This window comes from Quercus robur, chromosome 4, assembly GCF_932294415.1.
Source record: "Quercus robur chromosome 4, dhQueRobu3.1, whole genome shotgun sequence".
Taxonomy (NCBI): Eukaryota; Viridiplantae; Streptophyta; class Magnoliopsida; order Fagales; family Fagaceae; genus Quercus; species Quercus robur.
The window spans coordinates 321,243-342,910 of NC_065537.1; the positions used below are offsets into that span (position 1 = coordinate 321,243).

General features: G+C 33.6%; 1 pseudogene; it reads right to left on the reverse strand.

Annotated features, from left to right (window-relative positions):
* Positions 1-195, reverse strand: part of LOC126724469 (alkane hydroxylase MAH1-like) — a 39,859-nt pseudogene extending 39,664 nt beyond the window's left edge.
* Positions 196-21,668: the final 21,473 nt, after the last annotated feature.

Sequence of the window (21,668 nt, forward strand, 5' to 3'; positions counted from 1 at the left end):
GAATTAAAATTAGCTAATCTTGAAAAAGATGAATTGATTGTTAGATTAGATGAATATAATAAAAAGAATGAATTTTTGAGAAATCAAATTTCCTCTCAAGATGAGAAGATGAAAAGCTTGGAACAAGAGTTAGTTGAATCTAAAGCTAAAATTGAAAATTTGACTAGTACCAAGCCTACTGTTGATAACAGAAGTGTTTCTTTTTCTCTTAAGCCTAAAACTGAAAAAGTTTATATCCCTCCTTTTAAGAGGAATAATAAATAAAATGCTTATTTTGCTAGGTTAGACAAAGGTAAAAGTTCTGTTGTAGACGCTGAAGTTTCTAAACCTAAGTCTAAACCTACTGCTAGAGAGCATAATAAATCTGTTTTTGTGCCTACCTCTCACCTTTGTGGTGTAGTTAGTCATATTAGACCAAATTGTTCTTTGTTGAGGCAAAAACCAAAATCTGAGACTAGACTTGTTGTTAGAAACACTGATGTTCCTGAATTTGTTCCTGTTTGTCACTTTTGTGGTGTCTCCGGTCACATTCGTCCTAATTGTCATAAACTAAAATTTAAGCATTCTATGTTTCAATCTAGGATATGTGATGATATTTCTCCTGCCATAAGTCCATATAAATTGCTTCATATTATTTTGAAAATTTTAAGCTTGTTGGCTTGTGAAAGGAATTTGCAGGATTTTAGTCTTTCTTAGAAGATTGGTGTAATCCCTCAAATACACTCTGCTTCTCATGGATTTTCACCTACAAAGCTGAAGACTCGTGCTAGATGGGCGAGAAAAGATTCTCTAAGGTGAGTGTTGCTGATTTGTCCCTGATTTAATTCTTTCAATTGTTTGTGGACATGTTTTTGTTTTTGTTGTTTTGTTTTTTAGTTTTTTTAATAAAAAAAATCCAAAAACATTGAAAAAATTTTAAAAAGACAAAAATATTTTATTTTGTGTCTTGTTTTATTTTTCTTGAGGATTACATGAATTATGATATCTCTCTTGATTTAGAACATGCTTGACTTTGTGGAGAAACTTGAATAGTATGTGTTATATAAGTTCTAAGCTATTTTTGATTTTATGAGTATGTACTAGTTTGTACATGTACTCATGGGTTAATTAAGAAATTAATATTTCTTGTTTGTGTACCCTCTATAGCTTAGTTAAGCACTGTCATGCATTGCATTTGTATTGTTCATTTAGCATAATATGTGATTTTTTGTTTTTGGTCATATAGTTTTCAAAACCAAAAATATTTTTGTGTTTTGTGTTTCACATCTTGGATTTATAATCAAGGATTGGTCATATTATCTTTACATAACAAGTTTATGTACCTTGTTTAGTTTTGATGAGCTTATTTATTACATTTGACTAGTTGAAGTTTTGTAGTGCATGTTGTGTGGGAAAGATGTTTATGTTTTTGATCACTTTGTATTGATCTTGAAGTCACATGTCTTTGACTGTCGGACTTGAACCTTTAGAGAAAGGCATAAATAATCATCTCACTACTGTTTACTAACCAATCATGAACACCCTAGTGCATATTGTAAGATTTTGTGCGCGAGAAAGTATAGCACATGCACAAAAAAAATCATATGGTGTAGCCTCGATTTAATTGCTAAAATTGGCATGTACATTATTGGACTTAATGTTAAAACAATCAAATAAAATTGGTGTATACATTATCCCGGCTATTTTAATAAGTTTCTGCTCAAATAAAATTGGTGTGTATATTATGAGGCAAATCAAGAAACTTACATGATTGCAAGTTTATGATCTAGGAGATGCGGGAGTTATATGATGCAACTCTTTAGGTGATAGTCTCTTTCAAATTCAATGTGATGAATTTTGTAGACATTGTGATTGATTCCTATTTACATATCACCTCACATGTATCTCAAGTTTTTGCTAGTTGCACACACTACACATGTTATTCTTTGCTAAACTTTGTACGTTATATTATGTGTGATCTTGTTTTGGTCATCCAAGATTGAAAATTCCTTGATTTTGATGCAAAATATGTTTAAAGTTTGAAATTTGAGGACAAATTGATTGAAAAACTTGTTTTTGGAAAATCTGGGTTGAATTCAAGTATTTTTTAAAAACTTTTAATCTCATACTCATGCATTTCATTCATGAAACACTATGCTTTGAGGAGTTTCTACATTAAATTGCTCTGTTTTTCAAAATATTTGATTTTTTTTTTCAAATTTTCGATTTTTGACCAAATTTTTTTTTCATGCATCATTTATGTTTAGAATTCACATGCATTGCATTGATTTTTTTTTTGAATCCATCTCGCAGTTTTGCAGTCGTATCTCTCACTATTTTCACACATAGCTTGCATGCACTTTGCTAAGTTGGGTACTCAATTTGATTTAAAAATTGATTGATTAATTTTTGAGTCCTTTGTACTTTTTAGTATATGCTATTTTTTATGCGTGAAATATAGAAAATATTTTTCTTAAGAAATATGATGGTTAATCAATGTGCAAATATTTTCTCTCCTCATGCAACTATTTATGGGTCACATAGTGCCATGTTTGTATTTTATTGAAAGAGAGAATATTTTTTCTTCATGTGTATTCTCAACTTAGTTTTTTTTTTTTTAACTTGGTTTGTGTCTTTTTATTTATCCCCACCCCCTTTATTTTTCCCCAAAACTGTTTTTCCCAAAACTTGTTTTGTTTTTCCTATTTTTATAAGGGGAGAAATTTTTTTTAACCTTTGTGGTTCTTAGAGGGAGTTGTCTCTATTTTCTCTTACTCTGTTGCGTATGTTTTCTGTCTACCTTCTGAGTAGGTAGACTTTGTCAATACGTGACAAAAAAGGGAAGATATAGATGACCTGTTTGTTTTGTTTAGGGGGAGAATATAAAAACTTTTTGATGTATCTAATTTAGGGGGAGAGTTAGAATTTACTTTTGTTTTTTATATTTTGTTTCATATTATTGTTTATATGTCTTTCTTTCCACACATGCAGTGATGTGTTTGTTGAGTGTTTCAGGAAAGACAAGTATACTCCGATCAAGACCTTCTACCTCTTATTGGCAACTTCTAGGTTAGGAGTCTTAGATTGGGATTTGTGATGTAATTGGGCATTTTATTGTATTGGGTTGTTCTTGTATTTGAGCATTTCATTTTGTATGAAAGTTTTATCACGAATTGCCAAAGGGGGAGTTTGTTAGGTTCTAAATGTTTAGAACAATTGGCAAATCGTGAACACAAATTTGTCTAGATATAGATCTCAGAGTCTATAAGTATTATTAGACAATGCTTAAGGTGATTCAAATCAAGATTCAAGAACATACAAGCTGCAGGAAGAAGATTTCGTAATCTGTCTGGTTCGATCGATCGAAAGACAGGCTCAATCGATCGAAAGTCATATCTGCAGAATTTTAATTAAGCCCAAACAGCAGTTTAAGCCCATTTACGATTAGGGTTTTTAATCTACTTCTCCCAGTATATAAAGGAAACCCTAAGCACGTTTTTGTGTGACTTTTCAAAGAGAAAAGAGTGTGCCTCTTTTGTATTTAGGGTTTTGTTCCTAAAAAGCTCTCTTATGTCTTCTGCTGGTATTATTCCTTGAAGAATCTCAAGATCCGGTGTTGTAAAAGTTGCTGCCTTCTCTAGTCATCAAAGGTGTTGATAATCTAAACCTTCAAGGGTGGTCTTGGAGTCACAAACAGGAGAGTTTGTGTTGCTAAACCTTTGAGTGGGATTTCAAAGTCACAAACGTGGGTATTTGTTTTTTGAAAAGGCCAAAGAAAGAAGGAGTCCATGGATTCGAAGCTTACACGTGGTCGTGTTAGTAAGTTCTACTGGTAGGTAGCAATAAGAAGTCGAGCATGGGGGTTTGTAAGTCTTATTGTATGAACTTCGATTCTTTCTAGTGGATTTGCTTTTTACCTTGAGGATAGCTAGGTTAAATCCTCCCCAGGTTTTTTACCGGTTTAGTTTTCCTGGGTTATCATATCATTGTATTTTTTATTTTCTGCTGCTTTACATTGATATGATATATTTGTGTTAACCTAGATTTGTTAATTTGAATAAGTAATCACTTGGCTAATTTTACCTAGGTTAATCTGATTGTGATTTTAAGGGGTCTAAAAACCATCACAATTCAGTCCGATTGCATCCACCAAACAAATGGCTTCTTCTAATGCTTCCCAACAGCACCAAAACCTCACTTTACACTGAGGATGGGTGTGGTAAGTGTTTGGGCTATTAACCTCTCAAGGATTTGGATATGCAGAGGTAGGAGTTGAGGAAAACCATAATGGATTGTGTAAAGGATTATGGATGTGACAATCTCTCACTCTCAAGGGTAATGGCTAGGGTTTTCTCTCTGAAAGCGCTCCTCTCAATATGTGGGTAATGTGGATATATATAGTATGGGCAGAGACCTGGTATATCAGATATGACAAATTGGCAAAACAGAATGTTTCGTGCGTATCTCGCAGGAATGCCTTACCCACATGACACTCGCAAAAACCAGATATCACCATCTATCATGACTCTTTGCATTCCAATCATGTGTTGGGCACATGCTTCACTTCGCGGGAAGGCTTCTCGCGAGCTACCCGCAAACACATCTTTGATCTTCAATGAATCTTGAGTCTTCACACTCTCTCTCACACACAACCCTTACAATGAAATCCCACATAAAATACAAGGTACAAAAGATTGAAAAAAATTACAATCAAATTTAACACGGAATTAAAGCCAACACAAATTAATTGTAAATCACAACTTTACAATCTCCCCCTTTGGTTACTCCCTGACAAAATCCCTAAAACAAACTCTAGACTTAAACGTGAGTTTAGGAATAGTGGTAAAACTCACTCACACCTAATTTCGAAGCTGTGAAACACTTGCACGTATACACTTGTAACCTGAAACACTCGCAAACAAACAAAACTTTCATTAAGCTTATGACAAGTTGAATACATGGTACGTATATGAGCAAGTAAAATGCGATCAAGATAATAAACACTATATAAACAATTAAGCATATCTTGATCAAACAAGGATAGTCATAAAAGAATGACTACAATGAACATTTAGCCAGTAAATGATAATCCGAACATGCAATGCAATTAAGAGCAATGCAAAGATCAATTACATGTCCAACACATAACCAATGTGAAACACAAGAAGTATTTGCATCAAGGATACAAGATCCAACAAGGGCACAAGTGTATAGTACTAAAGATAATGCAGCAAGATCTAAAAGTACTTAAAAAAAATGCTACAAAGCAGGGATACAAAAATGAAGTACTGAATATAAACTGAAAGTTTAAAACCAAAGTAGTTAAAACTTTAAAAGAAAGCAATGTAAATATCCAAGAGTTATAAAAACTATAAAAGTGAAAATAGAATTAAACCACCAAAATAAACCAATATCTATGATATGCTATGCTATACTCCCCCTCAAACTATGCAAATCTCCCTCAAAACTTTCTCCCCCTTTTTGATCGGATTGGCCAAAGAAGCTAGAACTGCTCAAATTTTGAGTCAGATCCCTTTTGTTGCTACCGCTGCTCCATCATCTTGTCTTCAATCTGAGATGATAGCGCAGTAATCTGGCCTTCGACATAGGTAAACTGATCTGTGGTGTGCTGCACATGGGATTCTAGCATACCATACATCTACTTAACCCTAGCAATGAGATGATCAAGATGATCAGGTCCCCATGCTTGTGCTTAGGAAGATGGTTGTGCAAAGCCCTCTAAGGCTGAGGTGAACCTATCAATCTCTTCCTCTATGTCCCCACCTTCTTCCTCAACATCACCCTTTAGGATTTGAGAAATGTCGGTTTTTGATTCCATGATGTAGGCTTTGCTTCGGGTCACCATCTGAGCACCAATGGGATAGTCTCTTTGCACGATGGTAAGACCGTTTGGAATCTTTAGTTTTGTCTTTGCTATGAGAGCCATAATGAGACTAGGGAATAGAAAAACTATCCTTGAGTTCCTCTTGGTGATGCCCTTAGTCAGGGGGTAGTATATATGACTGCATATGTCGATCTCCTTATGTGTGAGGAGATCATACAGGAAAATGGTTCTTGGTCCAGACAATGTTGTCAAGTTCGTCACCGGGGAAAGGTTATGGATCATTATATAAGCTAATGTCCTCATCTCCACGTTGAAAGGAATGGTGCTCATTGACTTCTTTTAAAAAGAGCCACCGAGGAGCTCTGCCATTGGCTCAACAGAATCCAATCTATCATCATATTGTATAGAGATTAGCTGAGATGGTGGACAAACTTCTAAGAACTCTTAAATGGAATCCCTTGTGATAATGAATTCTTTTTGTCGCACCCAACCATTGATCTGATCTCCTTCCACAGTGGCATTAGTGAAGAATTCCATTATGATTTCAGCAAAGACATTTCCACTTGAATTCAGCAACTTTGTCCAAGTTCTCTCCTTGAACACTTCAGAGATGGAAGTGTTTTGAAGGTCTCCATTCTTACGACCCTTTCCATGATGATCGTTGCCCTTTTGTAGCAATCGTTGTAGGCCATATCTGCCTCAATGATTCAGAAATTCTCTGAGTCTATGCAAGGATGCTTTGAGGATTTCTTGAAGGCAGAGTGCATAGTAGGAGATATCTACAAAAACAGACACAAAGAACAAACACACATGCAACAACATAATGCAAGAACACAAACATGATTAGTACCAAGTTAGTCCATAAAAATAAACACGAAGTCCTAAAAGGAACATAAACACTGTCACATAATCATGTTATAAGAGCTAAAACATGTAATATCATTGAAATGCCAAAAAAAAAAATGACAAGTGTGCAAGTGTGTGCATCAAGGGTGCATATGGCGTGCAAATGAGATGCATGTGCGAGGCATTACTAAGCACATTTGAGTCAAAGTGTGTAAACCACACACCCAATGATCAAAACATGATAAACAAGTCCAATCATGGTAATCCCAAAAGTTTGGTACTCATTGGAGTCCGAAACAACATCAAAATGTCATTGGGGCATTTTATCAAACACTTGATGTGCACCTATATGACTAACATGTGAGCAATACATGAACATGAGTGAATCTTGCCTAAATACATGTTAAAATGCCACAAGTGGCCAACACAAACACAAACAAATCAAATGGGACAGAGCCCAATCAAGAAATTGAAACAATTTTTACAAATGTATAGTTTCCCAACCCTTTTTCAAAATAACCCAATTCAAGTAAAACCTAGAATTTTATGCAAAATCTAAGGAAATAAAGAGAAAAAATTCTTAGAAATGATTTTGAAGTGATTGAACTTGAAATTCGTTGGGTTTTTTTAGTGAAATTGAGTTTTGGGTTGTTTAAGGATTGAGGGAGACGAAGTGAGGAAAAACAAGTGGGTTTGAAAAACTGTCTACGTCAACCTTTTAAAATTGAAAACATGTGTTTTTTGCAGGCTAGCTTCTCATGAAGTTACTTGCGAAAAATGCCTCTAAGGCACAAAACTTTTCGCGGAAAGACTTTACTTATGAAACAGTAGCAAGATAGTTGCGAAAGTTTCAGTCTAAATTTTGTGTTTTAATATTTTGCCTTAACCCATTTTCATAGGAAGAGCATAGTCACGAACTTCTCGTAAAAATGCCTCTGAAGGAGTTTTTAATGAAAAACATGAAAAATGCAATTTGAACAAAAACATAAAACATGAAAGCATAAAAACACTTTCAAAAACATATAAAATACTCAAAAATATTTTTGGGTTTGATCGATAAGCAATTGAGTATACACATCACATTTGAACATGTACAATCACACAAATGAAATAAGCATTCATTGAACAAAAGTCTTGTCTGTTATGTGTATGTATCAAATGTGGAATAGTCCTTAGTCTAGAGTAAAGCTTCAATGATCAATTCAATCAAGTCATACATAACTGGTACTAAGTCAAGTGGTCAATCTCAATTATAGAAATGAACATATATGACCTCCCACAAGAAAATAATTACATATCTATAAAGCTTTTCATTTGGCTTTTTTACAATTCATAGCATTTGATCATTTTTTATCTTTACATCTCTTTTTGAGATCGATGCTTGAAATTTTTTATATTTCATTTTGTGAGTAAGCCTTCGGCTTTTTGGGCACCATACATTTCAATACAAGTCATTGTTTCCCTTTTTCCTAGTCAAATACTAATATGTGCGACGTCTTTTGCAACTCATTATCTCTTTTTGAGATTTGACATTTGACATTTGTTGAGCTATAAAGCAAAAGCATAAAAAGGTGTGGGAAGATATATAGGCACAAGTCTATGCATATATCAAAACCATCAAGACTATTGACCAATCATTCATGACAAGCTTGAAGATCAATTTACAAAAGTCACACATAGATTTCAAGATATTTCCCGCAAAGATAGATGTGCATACATAACAAACTAAGCTCGTAAATGCACTATGCCATTAGTACGAAGGTACTAGGCCAAACTCTTATGTGATATACACAACACAAGGGATCGAACTTTTTAGAAATTTTTCAATTTTTATGGGTTTTTGAATTTTTCAACACACTCTAAAACAGATCATGTAAAGTAAGATCAACATAAATAACAAGTACAAAACAAACTTGAAAAGAAACATGCTAAAATGTGAGACATAAGCAAACAACCAATCAAAATCATACCATATAGGCAAAATTGATGCATGGACATGGTCAAATGCTTATACATGTGTACTCTTCTTCACCCACCCGGCACGTGCATTTGGGGTGATATTCGTAGATGATTGGGTACTAAAGCTGTGATTCTTAAACCTTTGGCTGAAGCTTTCCAAAGAGGAAATGATGGTATCTATTATCTTTATCACATCACCAAAACCAGAATCAGCTTCCCACCCTTTTGGCTGCTTGATGTTCCTTTTCCCTTTTCCTTGTCCTCTTAGCCTTTGAGAATCCGCTTTCTTCAATGCGTGAAGTTTATAGCAGTTAGATCTTGTGTGTCCTCTAACTTCACAATGATGGAAGAAGTGTTGAACTTGAGGACCTTTTTGAGGTTTTGGGAGAGACTTCCCTTTAGCTTTAGGTTTGGCCACAAATGAATTTTGAGGTTTTGTCAAAACCTTTTAAGCAGTTCCATTTGGCTTCTTCTCCACTTTTCCATTTTCAACACTTGGAGTTGCTACCATTGGTTCCTTAGCTTTAAAAAACTTCATCTCCTTGGACACATTGGCACTTGAACTATTCTCTAGGGAATATCTTAATCCACTTTTATGAGAAAAAGGCTTTTGATGTGCAAGCACTTCGTCAAGTTTCTTAGAGGCAACGCGTTCCACTTTGGCACTAGCTTGAATCAATTCAAGCTTAAGAAACTTGATCTTGGAGTAGGCCTCGGTTAGTTCTCCATTTAGCGCCTTAATATCATACTTCGTTTCCTTGTACCTTACAAGTATGCTCTTGTAGTCTTGTTCAGCTTTTTTCTTTTTTCTTTTTTTATGGTTGCCTTACCACTCTAGCATACTCTCTGGTTTTCTCAAGAAGAGAATTATAAGATTCTTGCAATTCCTTGGTTCCTTCATCTTCATCATCGGATTCTTCCCCTACTCCTATAGACTCTACTTCGATGTGCTCACCGAGTTCTTCCACTAGAAGGCTCAAATCTTCTGATGAGTCCACAGGTGCAATGGCCATAAATGCAAAGTAATTTCCTTCTCTGTCACAACTTTCTTCCGAGTTAGAGTTCGAACCATCTGGGTCACTGAGGGTAGTTGCAAAGACTTTACCCTTTGCTTTCAAATACGTGGGGCATTCTTTCTTCACATGCCCATGTCCTTTGCACTCAAAGCACGTGACCATTTGGGACGATGAGGAATCTCTTGAATCCTTCTTCTTGAAGTCTTTCTTATCCTTCTTGAAATTTGAGAATTTTCCCTCCTCAAAGGACTTTCCATCTCTCTTGAACTTTAGGAACTTGCGAAAGTTTTTAGCAAGGTACATCACATCCTTTTCAACCTCATCCTTATCCGAGGGGTCTAGAGCTTCCTCTCATTGACTGTCTTAAGAGCAAGAGATTTGCTCTTCCTTTGAGATGGTAAAGATAGCTCATAGGTTTGAGGAGAATCGATAAGTTCTTGAATTTTAATCTCATCAAGGTCTTTGCTCTCTTCGATGGCAGTGACCTTTGCAAGGAAACTCTCTGGCAATGATCGTAGAATCTTCCTCACAATCTTGGAGTCCTCCGTCTTTTCTCCCAAGTTGAATTTCCCAATCACCACTTCATTTAGCTTCCCATAAAATGAGTTGAATGACTCGTCTTCACTCATCTTCAGCTCCTCAAAGTGTGTGGTAAGCATTTGTAACTTGGTGTTCTTCACCTTTTTGGTGCCTTCATCGGTCATCTCCAAGATTTGCCACAGCTCCTTGGCAATTGTAACATATGAGATCCTGTGAAATTCGTCAGGGGAAACACCATAGAAAATAGCATTTAAAGCTTTGCCCTTATCCCATGTGGATTTGGCGGCCTTCGGCTTATTCCAACCTATCTCGACAGCATCCCAAACATTATCATCAATAGAACATAGAAATGCCCTTATACAGACTTTCCAAAAAGCATAATTGCTCCCATCAAAGTATGGAGGAGCATTAAGCGATTGAGATTGATCCATCTCAAAAAGGGTCTAGGATCACACTTAGGTAATGAAACCACAACAAGTGTACCTGCTCTGATACTAATTGAAAGCTCAAATTTGTGTGAAAACATAAGAGCTTGTTTAGACCCCTAAATTAAAATTACGGCTCGGTTGATTTTACTCTAACTTATACTAGTGCAGAATAGAGTAAATGCGAGCAAACAAACAATATAACTACTCTAAGCCATATTCATCAAATCATAGTAGTAAAATGAAAGCTAAAAGAGTAGAGAAGAAGAATGCAAACACAAGATAACACGCTGATGAGTTATCGAAGAGGAAACCAAAGAACTCAGTAAAAAACCTCTCCGTCACCCTCCAAGTGGTAAATCAATCCACTAGAGAATGAGTGGAGTACACGAATAACAAAAGACCCTTCAAGCCTAATATACCCCATGTACTTGAGCCCTCCAAGCTCCTGCTATCAACTGACTTGACGAAGCCTTGTCTTCTCTAGCTCTCCGAATCATGCAATTCAACTTGATTGCATCCACCAAACAAATGACTTCTTCCAATGCTTCCCAGCAGTACCAAAACCTCACTTTACATTCAGGATGGTTGTGGTAAGTGTTTAGGCTATCAACCTCTCAAGGATTTGGATATGGAGAGGTAGGAGTTAAGAAAAACCACAATGGATTTGTAGAGGATTGTGGGTATAACAATCTCTCACTCTCAAGGTTAATGGTTAGGATTTTTTCTCTGAAGAGCACTCCTCTCAATATGTGGGTAATGTGGGTATATATAGTGTGGTAGAGACCTGGTGTATCAGATCTGACAAATTGGCAAAATAAAATGTTTGTAGGTATCTCGCAGGAAGGTCTTACCCGTGAAACACTCGTGAAAACTAGCTGTCACCATCTGTCATAACTCTTCGCATTCCGGTCATATGCTGGATACATGCTTCACTTCGCTAGAAGGCTTCTCACGAGCCACCCACGAAAACATCTTTGATTTTCAATGAGTCTTGAGTGTTCACACTCTCTCTCACACACAACCCTTATAATGAAATCCCACATAAAATACAGGGTACAAAAGATTGAACAAAATTACAATCAAATTTGGCATGGAACTAAAGCCAGCACAAATTAGTTGAAAATCACAACTTTACAAAGAATATACATCAAAATTTGATTGTTTACTTATTTATACATGGTTTCTTTTATGAATATCATGTCGTTATTAAGCAACACACACTCTAGGAAATATCATCTTTTATTTTGAAAAGCCATTTATTTTGGTCATGGATTGTTAAAAAATAGGCCTAGGCATCCATAATTTATGTCAACTAGTCGTAAACCCACGCATTGTGTGATAAATTATTAGGTAAAATACTATTTTAACCCCTAGACTTTATAAAGAGTTTTTTTTTTTTTAATAGTTTTATCATATTTTTCATAATCTTGTCTACAACATTTTTTTACCATTATCATATATTTATTGGTTGATGATTTGCATAACATAGACATTAAATAAGAGGAAGAACTATTCATTAGATTTTTTTAAGTCATGGTGTATGAAGATTATGATTACATATATATATATATATATATATATATATATATATATAATTTTCCTAGTTAGAGTTTGATTATTTTTAACCTTAAATTTTGTGTTATTTTATTTAATTGTTAATTATTGATTTAATGAAGTGAATGTAATGGTTGATTTTATTGCACTATAAAGTTTTCAATGTCCACTATATAGCCATCTCTATTTTATTTCTTACTCATCTTGATTACCTTTTTATTTTCCAAATAATGGTTATTAATTGACGTTTGATTTCATTTCTTTTTTTCTTCCTTCATTTATTCATTATTACTTTGTATGTTCCCATGCTAGTTGTAAATTTTATGGTTATCAATAAGAAATAGATATCATGGATGGCTTAAATAGGTATAGATGTAGTTATGCTAGTGACATGTCAAAAGTTTTTTTTTTTTTGGGTAAATATCTTTTCCTTCTAAATTTTCAAGGAAATATGAAAAGCATTTCTCAAGTTTGGTCTTAATCAATTAAGATATCCATAATATATTAACGGAAGTAATAATGAGCCTTAAATTTTTTTTTTTTTTTTTTTTTTAATGTATGAAGTGGTTAGGTTAGTGGTATGACAAAGTTTTTATAAAAAAAAAAATTAAATTAAATTAAATAATTCCAAGGAAATGTAATAGGCCTTTTTTTGAAAAAAATTAATTGTGACTTTTTGAATTGTAGAAATATGATTGTTTTAATTACCTTGTTTATAAATTTCTTTATTAAGTTATAAACATTTAAATTAAAGTAGATGAATATATAAATGCAAAATTATATGAAAAGTTTCAACTGCACAAAATAAATATGTATAGATAATTTTTTTTTATTCATGAATCATTATTTCATTGTTTACTTATAAATATCTAAACTAAAGTTTTTTTTCTAATAAGAAATATATAAATTAAAATAGATGAATATGTAAAGGTAAAATTATATGAAAAGTTAAAACTACCCAAGATGAATATTTAACTGCTGGTAGATATGTATTTTTTGAAGACTAAAACTATACTTTTTTGCTTTAACTAGAACTATATAACTATGCAAATATTGTTGCGAGTGGTTCCATCATTTGCAAATTATCAAGTTTGGTGGCCTTACAAAACAGATATTTCATTTTGCAAAAAACTTTACATGAACACCTCTTTTGTGACAACTTTTTTTTTTCTTTTTGCCGAAACAACTAACCCAATAATATTCGGTACCTTGTCATTCACACATGACAAGACGTTATCAAACAAACTTAGATTCCCCCTTTCTAGACTTGGTGTTAAAGACCATGTCAAACGTATGTGACACTTATGAAAAATTGAACCACCGCACGCGTTATCAAGCCTTTTCTTTTGTATTATAATGTTAGTTCTCATGTATTTTACTGTAATGGTGTGAATTGACTGATTTTACTCTAAGCTTTATTCCAAATCATATATATTTTTTGTATATTTCCTACGAACCATCATAATATTCTCATTCTAATTATACTCATTTTATGAAAATGTTGCTTCTTAACAACCCAATAATATTCAGTACCATGTCATTCACACTTGAGAAGACCTTAACAAACAAACTTAGATTCCTCCCTTTTTGGACTTCGTGTTAAAGACCATGTCAAACGTATGTGACACTTATGAAAAATTGAACCACCCCACGTGTTATCAAGCCTTTTCTTTTGTATCATAATGTTAGCTCTCGTGGATTTTACTATAATGGTGTGAATTGAATGATTTTACTCTAAACTTTATTTCAAATCATATATATTTTTTGTATATTTCCTCTGATCCATCTTAATATTCACATTCTAATTACACTCATTTTATAAAAATGCTGCTTCTTAACAACTTAATAATATTTAGTACCATGTCATTCACACCAGACAAGACCTTATCAAACAAACTTAGATTCCTCCCTTTTTGGTCTTGGTGTTAAAGACGATGTCAAATGTATGTGACACTTATGAAAAATTGAACCACCCCACGCGTTATCAAGCCTTTTCTTTTGTATTATAATGTTAGTTCTCATGGATTTTACTGTAATGGTGTGAATTGACTAATTTTACTCTAAGCTTTATTTCAAATCATATATATTTTTTGTATATTTCCTTCAAACCATCTTAATATTCTCATCCTAATTATACTCATTTTATGAAAATGTTGCTTCTTAACAGCACAATAATATTCAGTACCATGTCATTCACACTTGAGAAGACCTTATCAAACAAACTTAGATTCCTCCCTTTTGGACTTGGTGTTAAAGACCATGTCAAACATATGTGACACTTATGAAAAATTGAACCACCCCACGCGTTATCAAGCCTTTTCTTTTGATTATAATGTTAGTTCTCATGGATTTTACTGTAACGGTGTGAATTGACTGATTTTACTCTAAGCTTTATTTCAAATCATATATATTTTTCGTATATTTCCTCTCTTCAATCTTAATATTGACATCCTAATTATGCTCATTTTATGAAAATGTTGCTTCTTAACAACTTAATAATATTCAGTATCATGTCATTCACACCAGACAAGACCTTATCAAACAAACTTAGATTCCTCCCTTTTTGGACTTGGTGTTACAAACCATGTCAAACGTATGTGACACTTATGAAAAACTGAACCACCCCACATGTTATCAAGCCTTTTCTTTTGTATTATAATGTTAGCTCTCGCGGATTTTACTGCAATGGTATGAATTGATTGATTTTACTCTAAGCTTTATTTCAAATCATACATTTTTTTTTTTTATATTTCCTCTAATCCATCTTAATATTCACATTCTAATTACACTCATTTTATGAAAATGCTGCTTCTTAACAACTTAATAATATTCAATACCATGTCATTCACACCTGACAAGACCTTATCAAACAAACTTAGATTCCTCCCTTTTTGGACTTGGTGTTAAAGACCATTTCAAACGTACGTGACAGTTATGACAAATTTAACCACCCCACATGTGTTATCAAGCCTTTTTTTAGTATCATAGTGTTAGTTCTCGTGGATTTTACGGTAATGGTGTGAATTGAATGATTTTACTATAAGCTTTATTTCAAATCATATATATTTTTCGTATATTTCCTCTCTTCAATCTTAATATTAGCATTCTAATTATACTCATTTTATGAAAATGTTGCTTCTTAACAACCCAATAATATTCAGTACCATGCCATTCACGCCCGACAAGACCTTGTCAAACAAACTTAGGTCCCCCCCCCCCCCCCTTTGGGACTTGGTGTTAAAGACCATGTCGAATGTATGTGACACTTATGAAAAATTAAACCACCCCACGCATTATTAAGCCTTCTCTTTTGTATTATAATGTTAGTTCTCATGGATTTTACTGTAATGGTATGAATTGACTGATTTTACTCTAAGCTTTATTTCAAATCATATATATTTTTTGTATATTTCCTTTGATCCATCTTAATATTCTCATTCTAATTATACTCATTTTATGAAAATGTTGCTTCCTAACAACCCAATAATATTCAATACCATGTCATTCACACTTGAGAAGACCTTATCAAACAAACTTAGATTCCTCCCTTTTTGGACTTGGTGTTAAAGACTATGTCAAACGTATGTGACACTTCTGACAAATTGAACCACCCCACATGTGTTATCAAGCCTTTTTTTAGTATTATAGTGTTAGTTCTCGTGGATTTTACTGCAATGGTGTGAATTGAATGATTTTACTATAAGCTTTATTTCAAATCATATATATTTTTCGTTTATTTCCTCTCTTCCATGTTAATATTCTCATTCTAATTATACTCATTTTATGAAAATATTGCTTCTTAACAACCCAATAATATTCAATACCATGTCATTCACACCTGAAAAGACCTTATCAAACAAACTTAGATTCCCCCCTTTTTGGACTTGGCGTTAAAGACCATGTCAAACATATGCGACGCTTATGACAAATTGAATCACCCCACATGTGTTATCAAGCCTTTTCTTTTGTATTATAATGTTAGTTCTCATGGATTTTACTGTAATGGTGTGAATTGCATAATTTTAATATAAGCTTTATTTCAAATCTTTTTTTCTTTTCTTTTTCTGTATATTTCCTCTCATCCATCATAATATTCTCATTATAATTATACTTATTTTATGAAAATGTTGCTTCTTAACAAACTAATAATATTTAGTACCATGTCATTCACACCTGACAAGACCTTATCAAACAAACTTTGATTCCTCCCTTTTTGGACTTGGTGTTAAAGACCATTTCAAACATATGTGACACTTATGACAAATTGAACCACCCCACATGTGTTATCAAGCCTTTTTTTAGTATCATAGTGTTAGTTCTCGTGGATTTTACTGTAATGGTGTGAATTGAATGATTTTACTATAAGCTTTATTTCAAATCATTTTTTTTTTTTGGTATATTTCCTCTCTTCCATCTTAATATTCTCATTCTAATTATACTCATTTTATGAAAATGTTGCTCCTTAACAACCCAATAATATTCAGTACCATGTCATTCACACCTAACAAGACGTGATCAAACAAAATTAGATTCCTCCCTTTTTGGACTTGGTTTTAAAGACCATGTCAAACGTATGTGACACCTACGACAAATTGAACCACCCCACATGTTTTATCAAGCCTTTTCTTTAGTGTTATAGTGGTAGTTCTCGTGGATTTTATTGTAATGGGGGTGAATTGAATGATTTTACTATAAGCTTTATTTCAAATCATTTTTTTTTTTCATATATTTCCTCTCATCCATCTTGATATTCTCATTCTAATTATACTCATTTTGTTAAAATGTTGCTTCTTAACAACCCTGTAATATTCAATACCATGCCATTCATACCTAACAAGACCTTATCAAACAAACTTAAATTCCCCCTTTTTGGACTTAGTGTTAAAGACCATGTCAAACGTATGCAACACTTATGACAAATTGACCACCCCACATGTGTTATCAAACCTTTTCTCTGTATTATAATGTTAGTTCTGGTGGATTTTACTGTAATAGTTTGAATTTAATGATTTTACTATAAGCTTTATTTCATATCATAATTTTTTGTATATTTCCTCTCATCCATCTTAATTTTCATTCTAATTATACTCATTTTATGAAAATGTTGCTTCTTAACTACCCAATAATATTTAGTACCACAAGATAGTTGGTCTTTTTTTTTTCTTTTTTTTTTAATAAAAAGTTAGGATTAGTAGGTCTTATGTTTAGCATCACTCTAATTTGTAATTACAGTCCATCAGAAATGTATTTTATAATCGACCTAACTATGTATAATAAAGTGACTGACTCTTTCTTCTTCTTTTTTTTTTCTTTTTTTTTTTTTTTTTTTTTTTTTTTTTTTGAGAAGGCAATGACTAACTCATTGGGAAAGAAAATTTAGTCTTATAAGGATATTTCAATCTTTCTTGATTTGTTATTGAATACGTATGGTTAGTGTGAATATATAACTCTGGCTAATGATGTCTTGTCAACCACAATTTAATGTTTAAGGATATAAATTACAATTTAATTATACAATTTCTTTGACCAAGTTTTACAAAAAGAATTTTTAAGTGTAACAGTAATATCCATGCATGACCCATTATATAGGAATTTAGTAATTTTGAAGGGACAATTTTGTAATTTTGGTTACAAGATTTTTTTTGTTGGATTCATTGAGCTTAGCAATCAAATCATCCTTTTCACAAAATAACTTGCTTAAATTCTTTTGAAACATCTTAGCATTTTTCTTCAAGAGCTTGTCAACAACACCCATAGATTCAAATAACATGTCATCACACTTATGAGGATTAACACTTATAGAGGCATTTTCACAAACACGTGGCATGTTACATTCATCACCAACCAAATTATGCAAAGAGGCATACAAAGCACAATCCATGGCAAATAAACACAAGGGGTCAAGGATCACACTTAGGTATTTAAACCACAACAAGTGTACCCGCTCTGATACCAATTGAAAGTTCAAATATGTGTATAAACACCCTTGAGCATTTAGACCCCCAATTTACAAATTAACCAATTCAAGCTTTATGTCAAACAACTAGTGTGCGGAAAATGAACATAAGCAATAAACAGAATTGGAAAACAATCTAAGCCAATTATAAATCACATCCACAGCAGAAAATAAAAGGCAAAGATAAAGAGAAGAGAGATGCAAACACAAGGACAACACACGATGTGTTATCGAAGTGGAAACCGAAGCCCTCTGCGTAAAACCTCTCCGCCGCCCTCCAAGCGGTCAATAATCCACTAGAAAATGTAGTTGGGATACATGAACAGCAATAGACCCTCCAAGCCTAATCTACCCGATGTACCTAACCCTCCAAGCTTCTTGCTCCAACGAGGTTGCGCCGAACCTTTTTCTTTTCTAGCTTACCGGATTCCGCTACTAAACCATAGCATCCGCCATCCTTGGCATCTTCCAATGCTTCCCAAAACTCCAAGAACACTCAACACTCTAAATGGGTGTGGGTAGTGTTTGGATAGAAATCTCCTCTCAATAGGTATGACAATGAGAGAGGGAATGAAAAGAGACTACAAAGATTTCTCTCTAAGAATGAGTAGCTCTCTCTAATTGGGTGGGTGTTTTGAAGAAACCTCTCTTAGGATTTTTCTTTCTGAATAGCCACACCTATTTTGTGGGAATGAGGGGTATTTATACTGGTGTGAGAATGGAATGCGAAGAGTCAGTTTTTCCAAAAACAGGACTGGCTGGCGACTTGACCTCGCGATTTGACTGAGTCGCGAGTTCAAGCCGCAAGCTAATTGAATGGCCAGTCTGGATTTTTGTCCTGTAGTGCTCCAGCTGGCATGACTGTTCATCTCCCCTGCATGCTCTGCGCTTGTGCAACTTTTGGCGGCTTGCAAGCCGCGAGCTTCCCGCGAGATCCAGCCGCGAGTCCCTGCTTCACTGCACAGTCTTGAGCATTTCTTCACACTCTCTCACACACTACCCTTACATGATTCCCACCTAAATAAAGGGTTTCTAAGTGCTGTATTACAAACAAAGTTGTCACGGAATAAAGCCAACACATGGTTTATTAAATTCAACCTTACAACATGTAAACCTTGTGATGGCCAAATCACATTGTACCTGCACATGTATTAAGAGTAGCAAAGAATATTGCATGTGTTGTGTGAAAAACATCGCAAGATTGCATAAGTGTATACATGTTATGACGATTTGAGATATGAGAAAATCACTCTAACTCAAATATAATTATAACTGTTTGATGGAGACTATCACCTTCGAGGTACATCTTATAACTCCCACATCTCCTAGAATACACGCTTGCAATCATATTTAAAGCATTTTGATCTTTTTGCTTTTCATTTTCTTTGTATATTTTTATTTAAGCAAATCATGCATGGGCATATAAGAGAGAGAAAAGAAATACCCAATGATGTTAAGCATTTGACATTCCAATTTTGCTATGCTGAAGCACACAAATGTCATTGACACTGCACTTTTGCTATGTCGAAGCATATAGGTGTCATATTATGATTGGCAAGCAATAATGATGAGATGGTTATTTATGCCTTTCTCTTAGGATTTTCTAGTCCTTCCTATCAAAAAGAGTGATGTGAGTGTTAAGTACAAGAAATAACTTAATCTTACTCATCACAAACAAGAGCCATAAAACTCACTTGTTTAATTATGCATAGAGATGCTCATCTAAGCTACAAAAGACACAAAGTTTAGAAAACTTTGTTTCAATGGTCATCCAAGGTACACAAGTACCAATGTACACATAACACACACTGTTTTTAGAATCTCAGTACGTGACTCACTCACCAACTTGAGGAAGAAGAATGTTGGCTGCAAAGTTCTTCACTTCATCAACAATGAAGATCAAGAAGCACTTGGTTACAAAACCTTAAGGCGGAAAGACGTAGTAGCTTCTTTTAGAGAGAATAAGGCATCGGTCACCTTCTGCATATGTTCTCCTTGTATTCTATCATATGTGGCAACCTCTAAAATAAGCCTTATATATGTCTAGGGTTGTGAGAAAAGAAACCCTACACAAATACATAAGCTTGGGCCGAAATTCAGATATGGAAATCTGAATTCCCATAACTTCGATAGATAGCTATTTGTTGAGTAGCTGTCAAGCTATCTGTCCAGTTTTAATGAACAGATTTTCTTCACTTGTTTCTTAGTCTAATCTTCATGGTTTTAATACTAGACTTGAAACACAGTTTCTTGAAGTATTAAACACATCCTAGATCTACCCAAATACAAGTAAACTGTGTTTTGTCAAAGAATTAGTCAATTACATAAAGTAGTGATATATGTTCCTAACAAGTGAATCACATATGTCCTAACATTTATTATTGCAATAATCTCCTTATTCCTTAAGAGATGAGAAATTTGAATAAAACTTATAAATTTTAGTTGTGTATTAGAAAAATATAACACATTACCACAGAAGTTAAAAGCATATGGCTCACCTTAAAAAAGTATTAATCAAACATACAAAAAACAATAATATGATATATTTGTAGAGATAAAAAGATTTAAAAAAATACCTATAGAAATCTTTTTTTAAAAATAGATAATACTTGAAGTAATTGTTACTTTTTATATACTACACCCCATTGCAAAACATTTATATATTCTCATGCATCGCGTGGGTCTACAACTAGTTTAATTAACATTCTAACACTCTTTTTCATGTCTCGGCCCAAATTTTCATTTTTAACATTTGAATGGGAGATACAAGGGAGATAGTGTTCAAACTCAATAGCACTTTTGCTAATACTATGATAGTTTGTCAATTGTCCCAAAAGCTAAAACTTTTAAAAAGTGACAAATATAATTATTTAATTAATATTTAACCCTACTGGGTTAGTACAATTTGCTTTGAGTGAGGTAAACCTATACCTATCTACTATCTTGTTCAAATTTATGAAAAATTTGATGTGATTTGATTTTGAAAAATTACCCTAAATTGAAATTTGAGCACATATTTGTGATTGTTACATATATTATGGCATGGCCTAAACTAATCATAGGCTTTTATACTTATAGAATAAGCATATTAAGATATTCAAACATTCTCTAGTATATAAATCTAATATTTAGTTCATTGTAATACAAGGACATAGGCCGTTAGGCCGAACTTCCGCTCATCATTCAATTATCACACAACAATTTTCACACAGTATCAAAGCCACATCTGATCTAAGGTCACGACACACACACAAAATAAAATAAATAATAAAAAATTCATATTAAAAATATAAAAATAAAAAAAATTGCCACAACACAATACTTCTTGTTGTATCAACTTGAACCTATGGTTACCGATCCACACGAGAAGGTCTAGGACTTCTACAATTGGGCAATAACCCAACCATGTCCTCCATCAAAGTTGCTATTCACTCAAACCTCAATCAACCTAGTGGTAGTTTCTCACACACAGCAACATCAATCTCGCCAACCATACATTAGTAAACGAAGACCCACCACAGCCACAGCCATGAATTTCCCTGATC